Raw genomic sequence first — 10,640 nt, forward strand, 5'->3', positions numbered from 1 at the left:
GAGGATCAGGTCCTGGGGATGCAGTCTGAACCACCAGCATCAGGGCTACCTGGAAAAGACAAACACGTCCGCTGTCCTGGAGTTAATGGGCTTTTTCAGGCAAACAGTTTAGGGAAGAAAGATATGAGTTGTTTTGAAAAAATTTCCATTGGCTACAGATAAAGGGGATGGGAGAAGGTGAAGCAAGGCTAGTTCTGGAAAAGATGCGGAGGCCATAGGAAGAAGTGATTGTTCCTTTGGACTGTTTGTAGGCAATAGTCCAGAAAGTTCTTGCATCAGCAAGAACGAGAGGCACCTGATGGTGGCTCCTGGCTATTCTTTTTAGTTAAGTGGGGAGCGGAGTAGATAGCCACCTGGAAGTTAATTCAGAGTTTCAACACACATTCAGAAAGGTAAGCAGTCTTTTGTTGGTTTTGCCCTGCAGTTGTTAACTGATTAACCTCTCTTGTTTCTTCCTTCAACCCTCTGGCCTGCTGTAATTTAATTTAGGGCATCTCAGAATTTTCTCCTTGTCACGAGTAGGAACTTTGTCTTTTATTAGTGTTTCTATCCCTAGTACAATAGAAGGCATTCGATCAATGTTTGCTGGACAGATAAATAAATATTAAAGTGGCCTCTCCTTTCTAATTGCCCATAACCTTAACAGCTGCTTTCTGCTGCCTCCCACTCAAGGAACATTTTCACATGGACTCATGTCAGTGAGCCAAGAGCTGTCTCTTCCAGGGGGTCTGAGAACAATTATTTCTTTGCAGATGTGTGCAAATAGAAACTGGCTTTCTAAGTGTGTCTTGGACTTTTGTGAGCATTCGTTTTCGTTCAGGGTGTCCTCAGAGAGCACTGCTGTACAATAGCACAAAACTGAACGTGTTGATTGTTTTGCTGAGTTCTGGCTGCTGATTCCTGGCTAGCAATCTTTCTCAGAAGCAGCTTTGTACTCTAAGTCAGACATGACCCGGAAGTAGCCAGCAAGCTTCATCCCCAGCAAGAGCAGCATCGAGGGCAATAGCATAGCCACAGCACTCACTTTGTTCTGCCCAGCACAGTAACCTCAACAAGCCTCCTGGGCTTTCTGAAGTCATTTGTACTAAGGACCCTTTGGTTGTAAGTGATAGAAACTCAAAGGCAAAATGGTGAAAATAAAGGGGAGAGAGGAAGACTTATAAGCAAATATATCTAAAAAGTCGTGGCATAGTATCGGTTTCAGCTGCAGCTGGATGCAGATGCTCAGACAATGTCCTCAGGAATCCTTTCTCTTCACCTAACAACTGAATGTCTTCTACTTGGCCTCATTCTCAGGGAAGCTTTTGCAAAGCAAGGCAGGGGGCACTCCAGAATTATATTCCATTCATTTAGCACCGGGAGCAGAAACCAAGCCTCTTTTTCACTAAAGTGACAGTGAAAATCCTGGGCTGACTCTCATTGACCTAACTTAAGGTGTATGGACACCCAGTACAATCACAGTGACCAGTTGCTTAGGTTGATATAAGTGCCCAGCTTGTAGTAAGGGCGCTAGGTCAGGTGAGGATCGGTCTTAATGAGGAAACGTGTCCCCCACGCACAAAATCGCAAAATCATAGGATTGTTCCCAGAGGAGCAGAAATGGCTTCAGAGAAGACAAAATCCACACATGCCCAGCCCACCACTGTTCTTATGCAGAGTCTCCGAGTAGCACTTCCTGAAAAAGGCACCCATACACATACATTAATGCAGAGCTGGATATCATTTTTACAAAACAAGGAAGAAAATGAAGTCCCTCCTATAGACAAAGAGTGCAGACTCTTTCTTTTTCCTACTGGCTTGAAATAGCTCCCAGCCCTACTAGGGGTGGGGGAGGGTAGCACCAACGACTTCATTCTGTAATTTAATCCTCCAGAGCATCTGCCCTGAACATTCAGCTCTCGAACACCCTCCTCTCCCCGCAACAGCTTCTTGGCCTGCTTGAGACTGTCTTTTATAATCATCAGTTAACATCTGCGATATTTTATATGTGGCAGGAAAGATTTTTTTTCTCCTTTACCCTTCTTCATCCTGGGTTGAATACAAAGATTAGAATAACAAAATGAGGCAGACATGCCTCTTAACGTAATAGCCTAAAGATTTGTTCAGTTGGGAAGTGTCAACGGTTTGGATACCTTCATCTGCCACTCCCGGAGGACAGGCTCTTGCAAAGGCCTCCCTGGCCCTCTTTATCCAGCACTCTCCTGGCCCAAAGCCCTGGATCCATCCAGGGAAGAACCAGATGAAGCTAAAGGACTGAATTCAAACTGAGAGAGAGCCAAGGAATAAGAAAAGGAAGAGCCCCCATGGAGAGGTAGAGATAAGAAATCCAAGGGGTTAGAAATCTTCCGCAAAAGGTCTCTATGCTGTCTTCTAGGGGGCCCATATTTTTTCTATCTGCAAGTAGATAGTGTGGCTCTATGTGGAGATTTAGTCTTTAAACTGATGACAAAATTAAGGACATAGCCCCTTCTCCTACCTAGCTTTGACCAGAAGTGGGAGAACTAGTAAGATACAAGGCAAAGAAAAAAGAGGCAATCTTGCTCCAACAGTTGTAAACTGAGATTTTTCCACACCAAGGAAGAAAACCAGCAGGGCAACTGGTAAAACAGCAGAGAGCTTCCCGCACCGCTATCCGCAGAACTTCCTCCTCCTGCCCCCATTCGCGGGCCCTCTAATGCACATTCTTCCAGACTCCATGTCTGTGCTTCATCAGCGCATCCATTTGTGGCATGAATCAGACAGCCACTTCCTTTCCAACACAGGGGTAAATCAATGGGATCACATGTTTATTTATGTCAAAAGCGTTCAGCCAGTACGTTGCAAAGCATAATGCATCAGAAAAAAGAAAGATATATTTTGCTGATTTTAAAATCTCCAGTGAACTCATTTCTCAAATAGATATACTTCCCTGTTGAACCTATAACCCTCCCCTACATGTGTATATTATGAATCCTTTTCAAGGAACTCACTCTGTCTTTCTAGCAGTTAAGTGCAAGTTGACTTCTTTATTTATGGGTTTCTTCTTAAGGGAGCCTTTTTTTTTTTCTCCCTACAGACCCCAAAGACTCATTTGGTTTTCTTTCTCCTTTCCTCACTGCTGCTATTTTCTGTCTTTTGTGTCTATATTGATCAGAGATGTTAGTAGCATATGAGGACGCTCTCTAGCTAGTTGACACAGAAAGGGATAAACTAAAGGGTATTATGTAGCCTATGCATTTCTTAAAGGACTAGGGAGGGCGCCAGCCTTGGATTAGGGAACCACCTCAGTAAACTCTTTAACAATAACCTCATTTTTGCCACCACAGGCCACTTAGCATCTCTGACCAGGATTCTCTTTGTAATTCCAGAGTGTATTATCCACACTGTAGACAGCTTAGATTTATTTATTACAATTTCCAGCAGATGGTGCCTTATTCTAATATAGTAGTATGCTAATGACAATTTTTTTTACAGATGCTTCAGGCAGCATTAGTTCTCTTTTTCTAATTAATACAAAGATGCTGTATAGGTTATCAGGAACCATGCCCATGACATCAGATATTGACAATAAAAACCCCACCACGCTGTTCCTGAAGAACCCCAAACCTCCACAGTGGTGCCTGTCAGAAGATGCAGTTTCCTCGCCCTCAGCCAGGGCCTCGCTTCCGCCTTGAAGTCTCACCAGATGAGTGGTCTGAGGTACCCCAGCAGCACAGGAGTCTAGCAAGGGTCGGCTCCTCCAGCTCCTGCACACAGGATTGTGTGTGAATGGTGTTCTGCAAACCAACCCACAGGGCCTACCACCAAGGTTAGCAGTAGAGCACATCATGTCTCCCCTCTCTGCCTTCTTCACTGTTGCTGAAAAACAACACTCAGCCTCTGATATTCAAAAGATTCGGCCAATCCCTATGGTGAAAATCCAAGGAGTCATACAGGAGAGAGGCTTTCGAATCAGCAAAAGTGTCCCTTTTTATGGTGCATTATGCTTTGTAATTTAGTCATTGAATGTTGTATGACACAAGCGACTGAAAAACCTCCAAAAGCTCTCTCTATTCTTCCTTCAGTCTGCGTAGAAATGCAAATGAAGCTTCTGTTCCCACAAGGTAATCTGAGCACATACATAAATAATCGACCACTCCCAAACCTGACACCTCATCCGAATGACAGTAAAGGAAGAGAAAGTAAGGGAGTCATCAACAGCTAAAGGATTTCAGAGGCATGAGAACAGAGGAAACCACTGCCTTGAATATGTGGGGAGAGTCTGACTCACAGCCCCTCAGAGGGTTTATGTCAAGCTGTCCCTAAGCAGACATGACTACACAGCTGCTAGGTCTACTAACTTGCCACATTGTCACAGGCAGTAAAAAAATAACCAGCCCAAACAGATTTTGACAGTTTATTATTCATAGCGTGGCAGGCAGCATGAGCCCCAAGTTTGCATCAGATCTACTTGCCCCCCAACCCTCAGGAGGCAATGTGGAGCCAGCAGGGGTGAATACTGCCCACACAGAGGTCCACGTCGAAGCCAAGGAAACCCCCCGATCCTATACCCTGTTAGCTTATCTGCCCCACCTGTACCCCAGAGGAGGACAGTATCTTTATTATATTGGTCAGGAAACAAAACTATCCTCTGACCCAGGGAGAGACGTTATCTCTAACTTCCAAGGACATTTGCAGTGCAAACAGTCTGGAAAAGGTTGTCTGGACAAACGCTGTCATAAAATGTGTAGCAATGCCATGGAGAATTACCTCCCAACATTCTGTAGGAATGACAGAGGCAGATGGAGAAGTGAGGAGGAAAGCAAGGAGTCAACAAAAGTTCTGCGTAGGAGGGACCATGTCTCACCACTGCTCCAGCCCCAGGGGAGGGGTGGGGGAGAGAGTCTTAGGCTGTTACCTTTGCACCCGCTCAAATTCCAGGACAGATATACTGGATTTCCCCCATGCATTTTAAGGCTCCTTTTGGCTTATGGATATCCCAGGATATTATGAAATGAGGGTTAGTCATAGAGGATAAGTCAAATAGGAGCTGAGCAAAGGTTCAGGGACAAACAGAAATCCCTAGGTTGCAATGATATTGGTGAGGTGCTGGCTACGGTTGAAGAGCTCTCAAAGCACAAGCAGCCTAACCCATCAGCTCAGGTAATGATGGGTGAGGACCACCGCCTTACATGTAATGACTCAGCTCCCACTCACTTCCTGGTCCTTGAATAAAGTCATATTCCTGTCCAGGTGGCCTCTTCAGGTCAGGCCCTGTCTCAGGAACTGCCAAACCTCTTTCCTCCTCTAGAGATATTCACCTTTTAGAATTAAGCTAGATAAAGTATGGAGGAACAAATTATGGTCAGAAACAAAATGTACACATACCAGCTTTGGCAATGTGAAAGTAAAATTACAGATGTCGGAAATTAGAAAATAAAGCATGGAGGGAAGAGTTTAAGAGAAACACAACCCCCCCCCCCCAAAAAAAAAGGGTTTATTCAAGAACAACAACAAAAAAATGCAATTCTAGACATAAGTTTTTGTGTCCAACCACATGCAAGTCAAGAAACAGAAGGAGAAAAACAAGTACAGTGGCTTTTCATTGGCTGAGTTGTAACAGTCTTTCATTGGCTGAGCGGTTGTTGGATGAGATGATTTTCCTTTCTTCCTGCTGGAGTGGTAGAGTGGTTGGAGATGGAAAGTAGTCTCTTCAATTTTGTGGACTTTGCTGTATGTAAGCTACAGCCCATCTCCAAAGTACTCTTTCCTCCACTTTCTTTCTGTGATATTCATCAATGTTGTTTTGGGTAGCAGTACTTCATTCTTTTTCATTGCTGTATATTAATAGTACTGTATCATATTGATATACCAAAATTATCCTTTTTATTGTTGTGGGGTATCTGGTCCTAGGATGATGAACTGTTGAAGCCACTGACAGACCAATCTTTCGCCTCCCCGCCCCAGCAGCTGACGAGTCACTTCTGGTCCAACCAGGACAGACCTTCCAAACCTTCATTCCCACCACGCAGAAGCCTCTTTTTTGGTTTTAATAAAGGGAGAAGTCAATAAGATACTGCTTAAAATCATTGGAAGAAGAAAGAGAGACTTAAGTCCATTAATTTATGTTTAAATAGTAACCAATAGAGAACTAAAGATAAAGATGTAACTCTACTGGGTGAGGAGTGTGAGTGAGCTAAATCTTATTATTCACAATAGGAAGTCAAGAGATAATGTCTAAAGTTGATAAACCAAGAAACAGCAGTGTAAGCATAGTATTTAGACATACAAACATAATTACCTAAAAACCAAAATCAAGTTGCTTCTTCTAGGTAGCAGAGAATATTCCTGGTACACAGGCATAAGTGTACAGCGCTGTAGAATTTAATTTTTTTTAATTGCGTACCTATATTACTTATTTAATACGTTAAATAATTTTAAGAACTAGAAATGGGATTATGCTTCCCTCCCCTCTCCTCCTGTAGGGGTCCATGAACAAAATGTTTTTCCATTTCTTTTCTTCTTTTATTCCTGGTGAGACTCATCAATTTAACCTTCTTCCCTGCTCCACAAGCACCTATATTAAGGATATTCATTGTCTCAAACACTTTACAGCTGAACCAAATGCCTGAGACCCAAACGAGGCATTTCCATCTTATTTATTTGTTTGTTTATATATTTATTCATTTATTCATTCAGTATATATTCTGGAACTGTATGATATATGCTGGGAATATAAGGGTGAGTTTGACAGATTAAAAACTCTGCCTTCAAGGAGATTATAGTCCATTAGGAGAGAAGCCTGATTAATTGTACACATGCAGTTACTGTGATAAGTGCTATGAAATAAAAATAAAAGTGTAGGGAGTCGTGAGTGCTAGGGGCAGAGGGAGTTGTTAGGTGAAAGAGGAAGTCTAATGTGGTTAAGGTGCTGTCGCTGTGCTTTGGGAGACTCACAGCTCAGCATAATCATAACTAATATGACTGTTTCAGGTACAGCTCTATCTGCCTGACACACCTGGCAACACTCTTTTCTCTCTGGGCCCTGCCACATCCTTGGGGCTGTATGTGGGGAAAAAGACAGAGTTCTCTCTGCTCCCAGGGTTTGTGTCTCTCCACACGCATCCACCCAGCCCGTCCCTGCTGAGCCCAAGGTCCTCTCACTTGGGAATTCATCATCTTCCATGCACCCAGGCCATCTACTCCACCCACCCTAGTTGGAGAAATCTTTATAGATTCTGAGGGCTGGAGCATTGCTTTTACAGCAGATTATTTCTTAGTCCTTTCTATTCTCTTCAGTACTAGGTTGTTCAAACTCAAACGCTGAGCTGAATGTGGAAGAGAATGGCAAAGACGGTACAGGAAATACAGGGTGGGTAGATTAATATTACCCTGCCATATATTTATAAGGGTGACTATTCACAACTGATAATTAGCAGTTAAATTTGTATATATGTAGCGTGTTTGGTAGATAAGAAATGCTGCAGTTTTTAGGTTTCTATTTTTCGTGTTTGGTTTTGTTTTCTTTGGTTGTTGGCCCTGTAAATCAGGAAGAGCCCTGCTCCATGAGGGGACGATCAGATTTAGAATGGAGCTTATAAGGAATGACTTAATATGACTTTTACCAAATAAATTATGAGGGGGAAGGAGCTAGGTGTCTGAAAGGATTATCATTGCCTGACACATGGGAGAAATTTATTAAATATCGATCCAATACGTGAACAAGAGTGTTGGGTCTCAGAGCAAGCTACTCGGAGTATTCCATTCTGGAATATTGATTATTTTGAATTAAAGTTACTTGAGAAACAGCCAGTGCAAGTAAGACACTCTGCCCCTCCTCTCTGTTTCCCTGAAAGCAGGAAATAAATCATCCATGTGAAAGTTACCCTCCTTCCACCGGGAGGTAGAAAAACATCCTTATCACCAGAGACAGGAAATTTTTAGGGCTAAAAGCCTATACTGACAAACCTGTTACTTCTTTACTAATTTACTACCCAAAGCCCAAACTCTCCTTAGACTCTTCTTCACTAATTAAGCAACCAAGCCTGTTTCTTTTTCCTGTCAATTCTTCACAAATTTATTGTTTCTTTGTCTAAAATATATAAGAGCTGCGTGTTTTCGTCATTTCTTTAGGTCCAATGTCTATGAGACCTTTATGAATTAATTTTTTTCTCCTGTTGATCTGTCTTGTGTCAATTTAATTATTAGACCAACCAAAAGAACCCAGAAGGGTAGAGGGAAATTATCCCCTTTCCAACCAGAGAAACCATGTTCTGATAGAGCGAGAAATCCGGGAGCCCTCCTCCGTATCCTTGTTCCCTTTATTTAATCCATCACCCAATCGTATTGAGTTTACATTCACACTCTCTTGAATTAGCTCTTTTCTGTTCCCTGTGCCATCCCAGCCATCATTGTTTCTCAGTCAGAGTCAGTGGTAGCCCATGACCAGGATTGCTGTCGGCCTCATATAAATAGCTTTCTCAACCACTAAACTTACAGAGGGACAAGACCCAGGAGACAATGAGAAAGGGGGAGCCAGGAGGCTACCTAGCTACTTAGGAGTGCATGACAACTAAGAAATAAGCTGCCGTCAATATTAGCCATATTGCATGACTTCCTATGATTGTTACGCATGTGATATTAGCATGAAGCTAATCCAAGAATGGGGCCATTTCATGTCAAAAACAGAGAGGCTCTGAGACACTTCTGAGAGAAAGAACTCTAATTATCTCGGATCTTCAGTGTCAGAAATCACAGGGAGGATTAAACCCCAAAAAGGAAGCAAGAGAGGAAAATAAAATCTGAGTTGGAAACTTTGAGCTTGGACTAATAGACCTTCTCAGGAAACCTTCAACTTATAAAGTACTGTAAAACGCCAGAGCGGATAGTCACATAGGCCCCCTCACATAGAAGGGTCCCATACTTAGTTAATGCTGTGTCACCACCTTGAAATTCTTAACAACTTTTAAACAAAGGCCCCTGCCTTTTTATTTTCCATGAGGCCCCAATATTATGTAGCTTGTCCCGGCAAGGGCAATTTACTATACGGAACCTGAAAAACAGAATTCTAAATAGTTATTTTATGGTTTCAATTTTACCAGGGGGTATAGCTTAAGAGAAGAGCGTTTGACTGTAATTTAAGCAAAGCTGTTCCTTTCCTAAAGGAAAGACTTTTTTTTTCCCCCCGCTTTTCAGATGATCTGGTTTCACAGTGGGGAACGCATTAGAGAAGAGTCAGCGTGGACGTAAGTGCCGGCCCTTCTCCCTTGGCACTCTCACTGCACTCTGAAGGCTGCTTACTGTCGACACCCACGACTCCACCTGAAGACTCTTTTCTGGACACAGGAGGCTGCGTGGCCTGCACATGGGGCAACAGAGAGTGCTGGAATGTGAGTGCCTCCAGAAGCTGCTTTCAACCAGTGGGGAACAGAGATTTGATGGCTCTGCACCTCACCATCCTCAGCCCTCAGGAGTAGGGAAATCTGGAATAATTCTGAGGCATGTCTACCCTACTCACAGCGGTCTGTCCTGCAGCGAGCTCAGTTGCTCACTTTGTCGGCTCTCTTCCTCTCCCCATCTCACTTCTCCATTCGCCTATTGGCGTTTCCTGAAATTACCTCCTGAATAAACTACGGGCACTCACCTCTTCATTTCGAGATACTTCTAGGGGAACCCAAACAAAGACAACAGGTCATTTCATCAAAATCCAGGACAGGTTCAAAGAGTCATGTGAATGGCAACTTGTGTACAGTTCAGAGGCTACTCTTACTTCAGTTTGCCTCTGCGCTGGCAAAGAGTGCCAAGCATACACACTAGACAAGGATTCAAGTAGTTGAGTAGATGGCTTCTCAGTTCCTCTCTGAGCAGTGGCCCCAGAGTTGGGAACCTGCTAAGTCAGAGGGGTCTAGAGCTGCAGATCTTTTATGCCATCAAGTTGAGAGAGAGGCCTCATCAGCCCCAAGGACCTACCTCTTGCCATGTAAGGATATTCTTGCTAAACTGTCATTACTTCGTGTTCTGCAAGTGACAGAAACCTAGGGACATGGCTTAAACAAGTAGGAAGTTAATTTGACTTTCACATAGCAGATTGGCGGGATGTGCTTGAGGGTTGGTACAGCACCCTTTCTAAGCTTTGCTTTGCTCTGCATGACCTTCATTCCCAAAGTCTCCTCAGTCTCCAAAATGACCGCTCACAGTCCAGCCATCATATCCATGTCCTAGATAGTAGGAGCTCACCCTCTCCCTTAAGGTTCCTTGGCAGATGTTGTACATATTCTCTTCTGCCTTTATCCCAATGGCCAGAATCTAGTCTCATGACTCTAACAGAGTGCAAAGAAGTCTGGGAAATATCATCACTCTGGATAGCGTGTGCTCAGCTAAAAATTAGGCGTTCTATTTCTAGGAGAAGAACAGACATTGGAAGCAACTAACGACCTCCACGACCCCAGCCTCAAAGAGTTTCTTGGGCCCTAATAGGACCCAGTTAGAGCAGAATAAATCCCACTTGCCCTAGAGAGGTACAGACATGTCCAAAAAGTCACTGGCTCTGATGGATCCCTGCAAACTGAAAGGAGGTGAGCAGGAGATGCCAACCTGAAGAGATGATAACTGAGGTCCAGGTGTTCTCCACTATCACAGCATACATAAGCCCCTCTACCACCCCCATAGATGGAACTCAGGAA

The sequence above is a fragment of the Pteropus alecto genome, unplaced genomic scaffold (genome assembly GCF_000325575.1).
Source record: "Pteropus alecto unplaced genomic scaffold, ASM32557v1 scaffold152, whole genome shotgun sequence".
Classification (NCBI taxonomy): domain Eukaryota; kingdom Metazoa; phylum Chordata; class Mammalia; order Chiroptera; family Pteropodidae; genus Pteropus; species Pteropus alecto.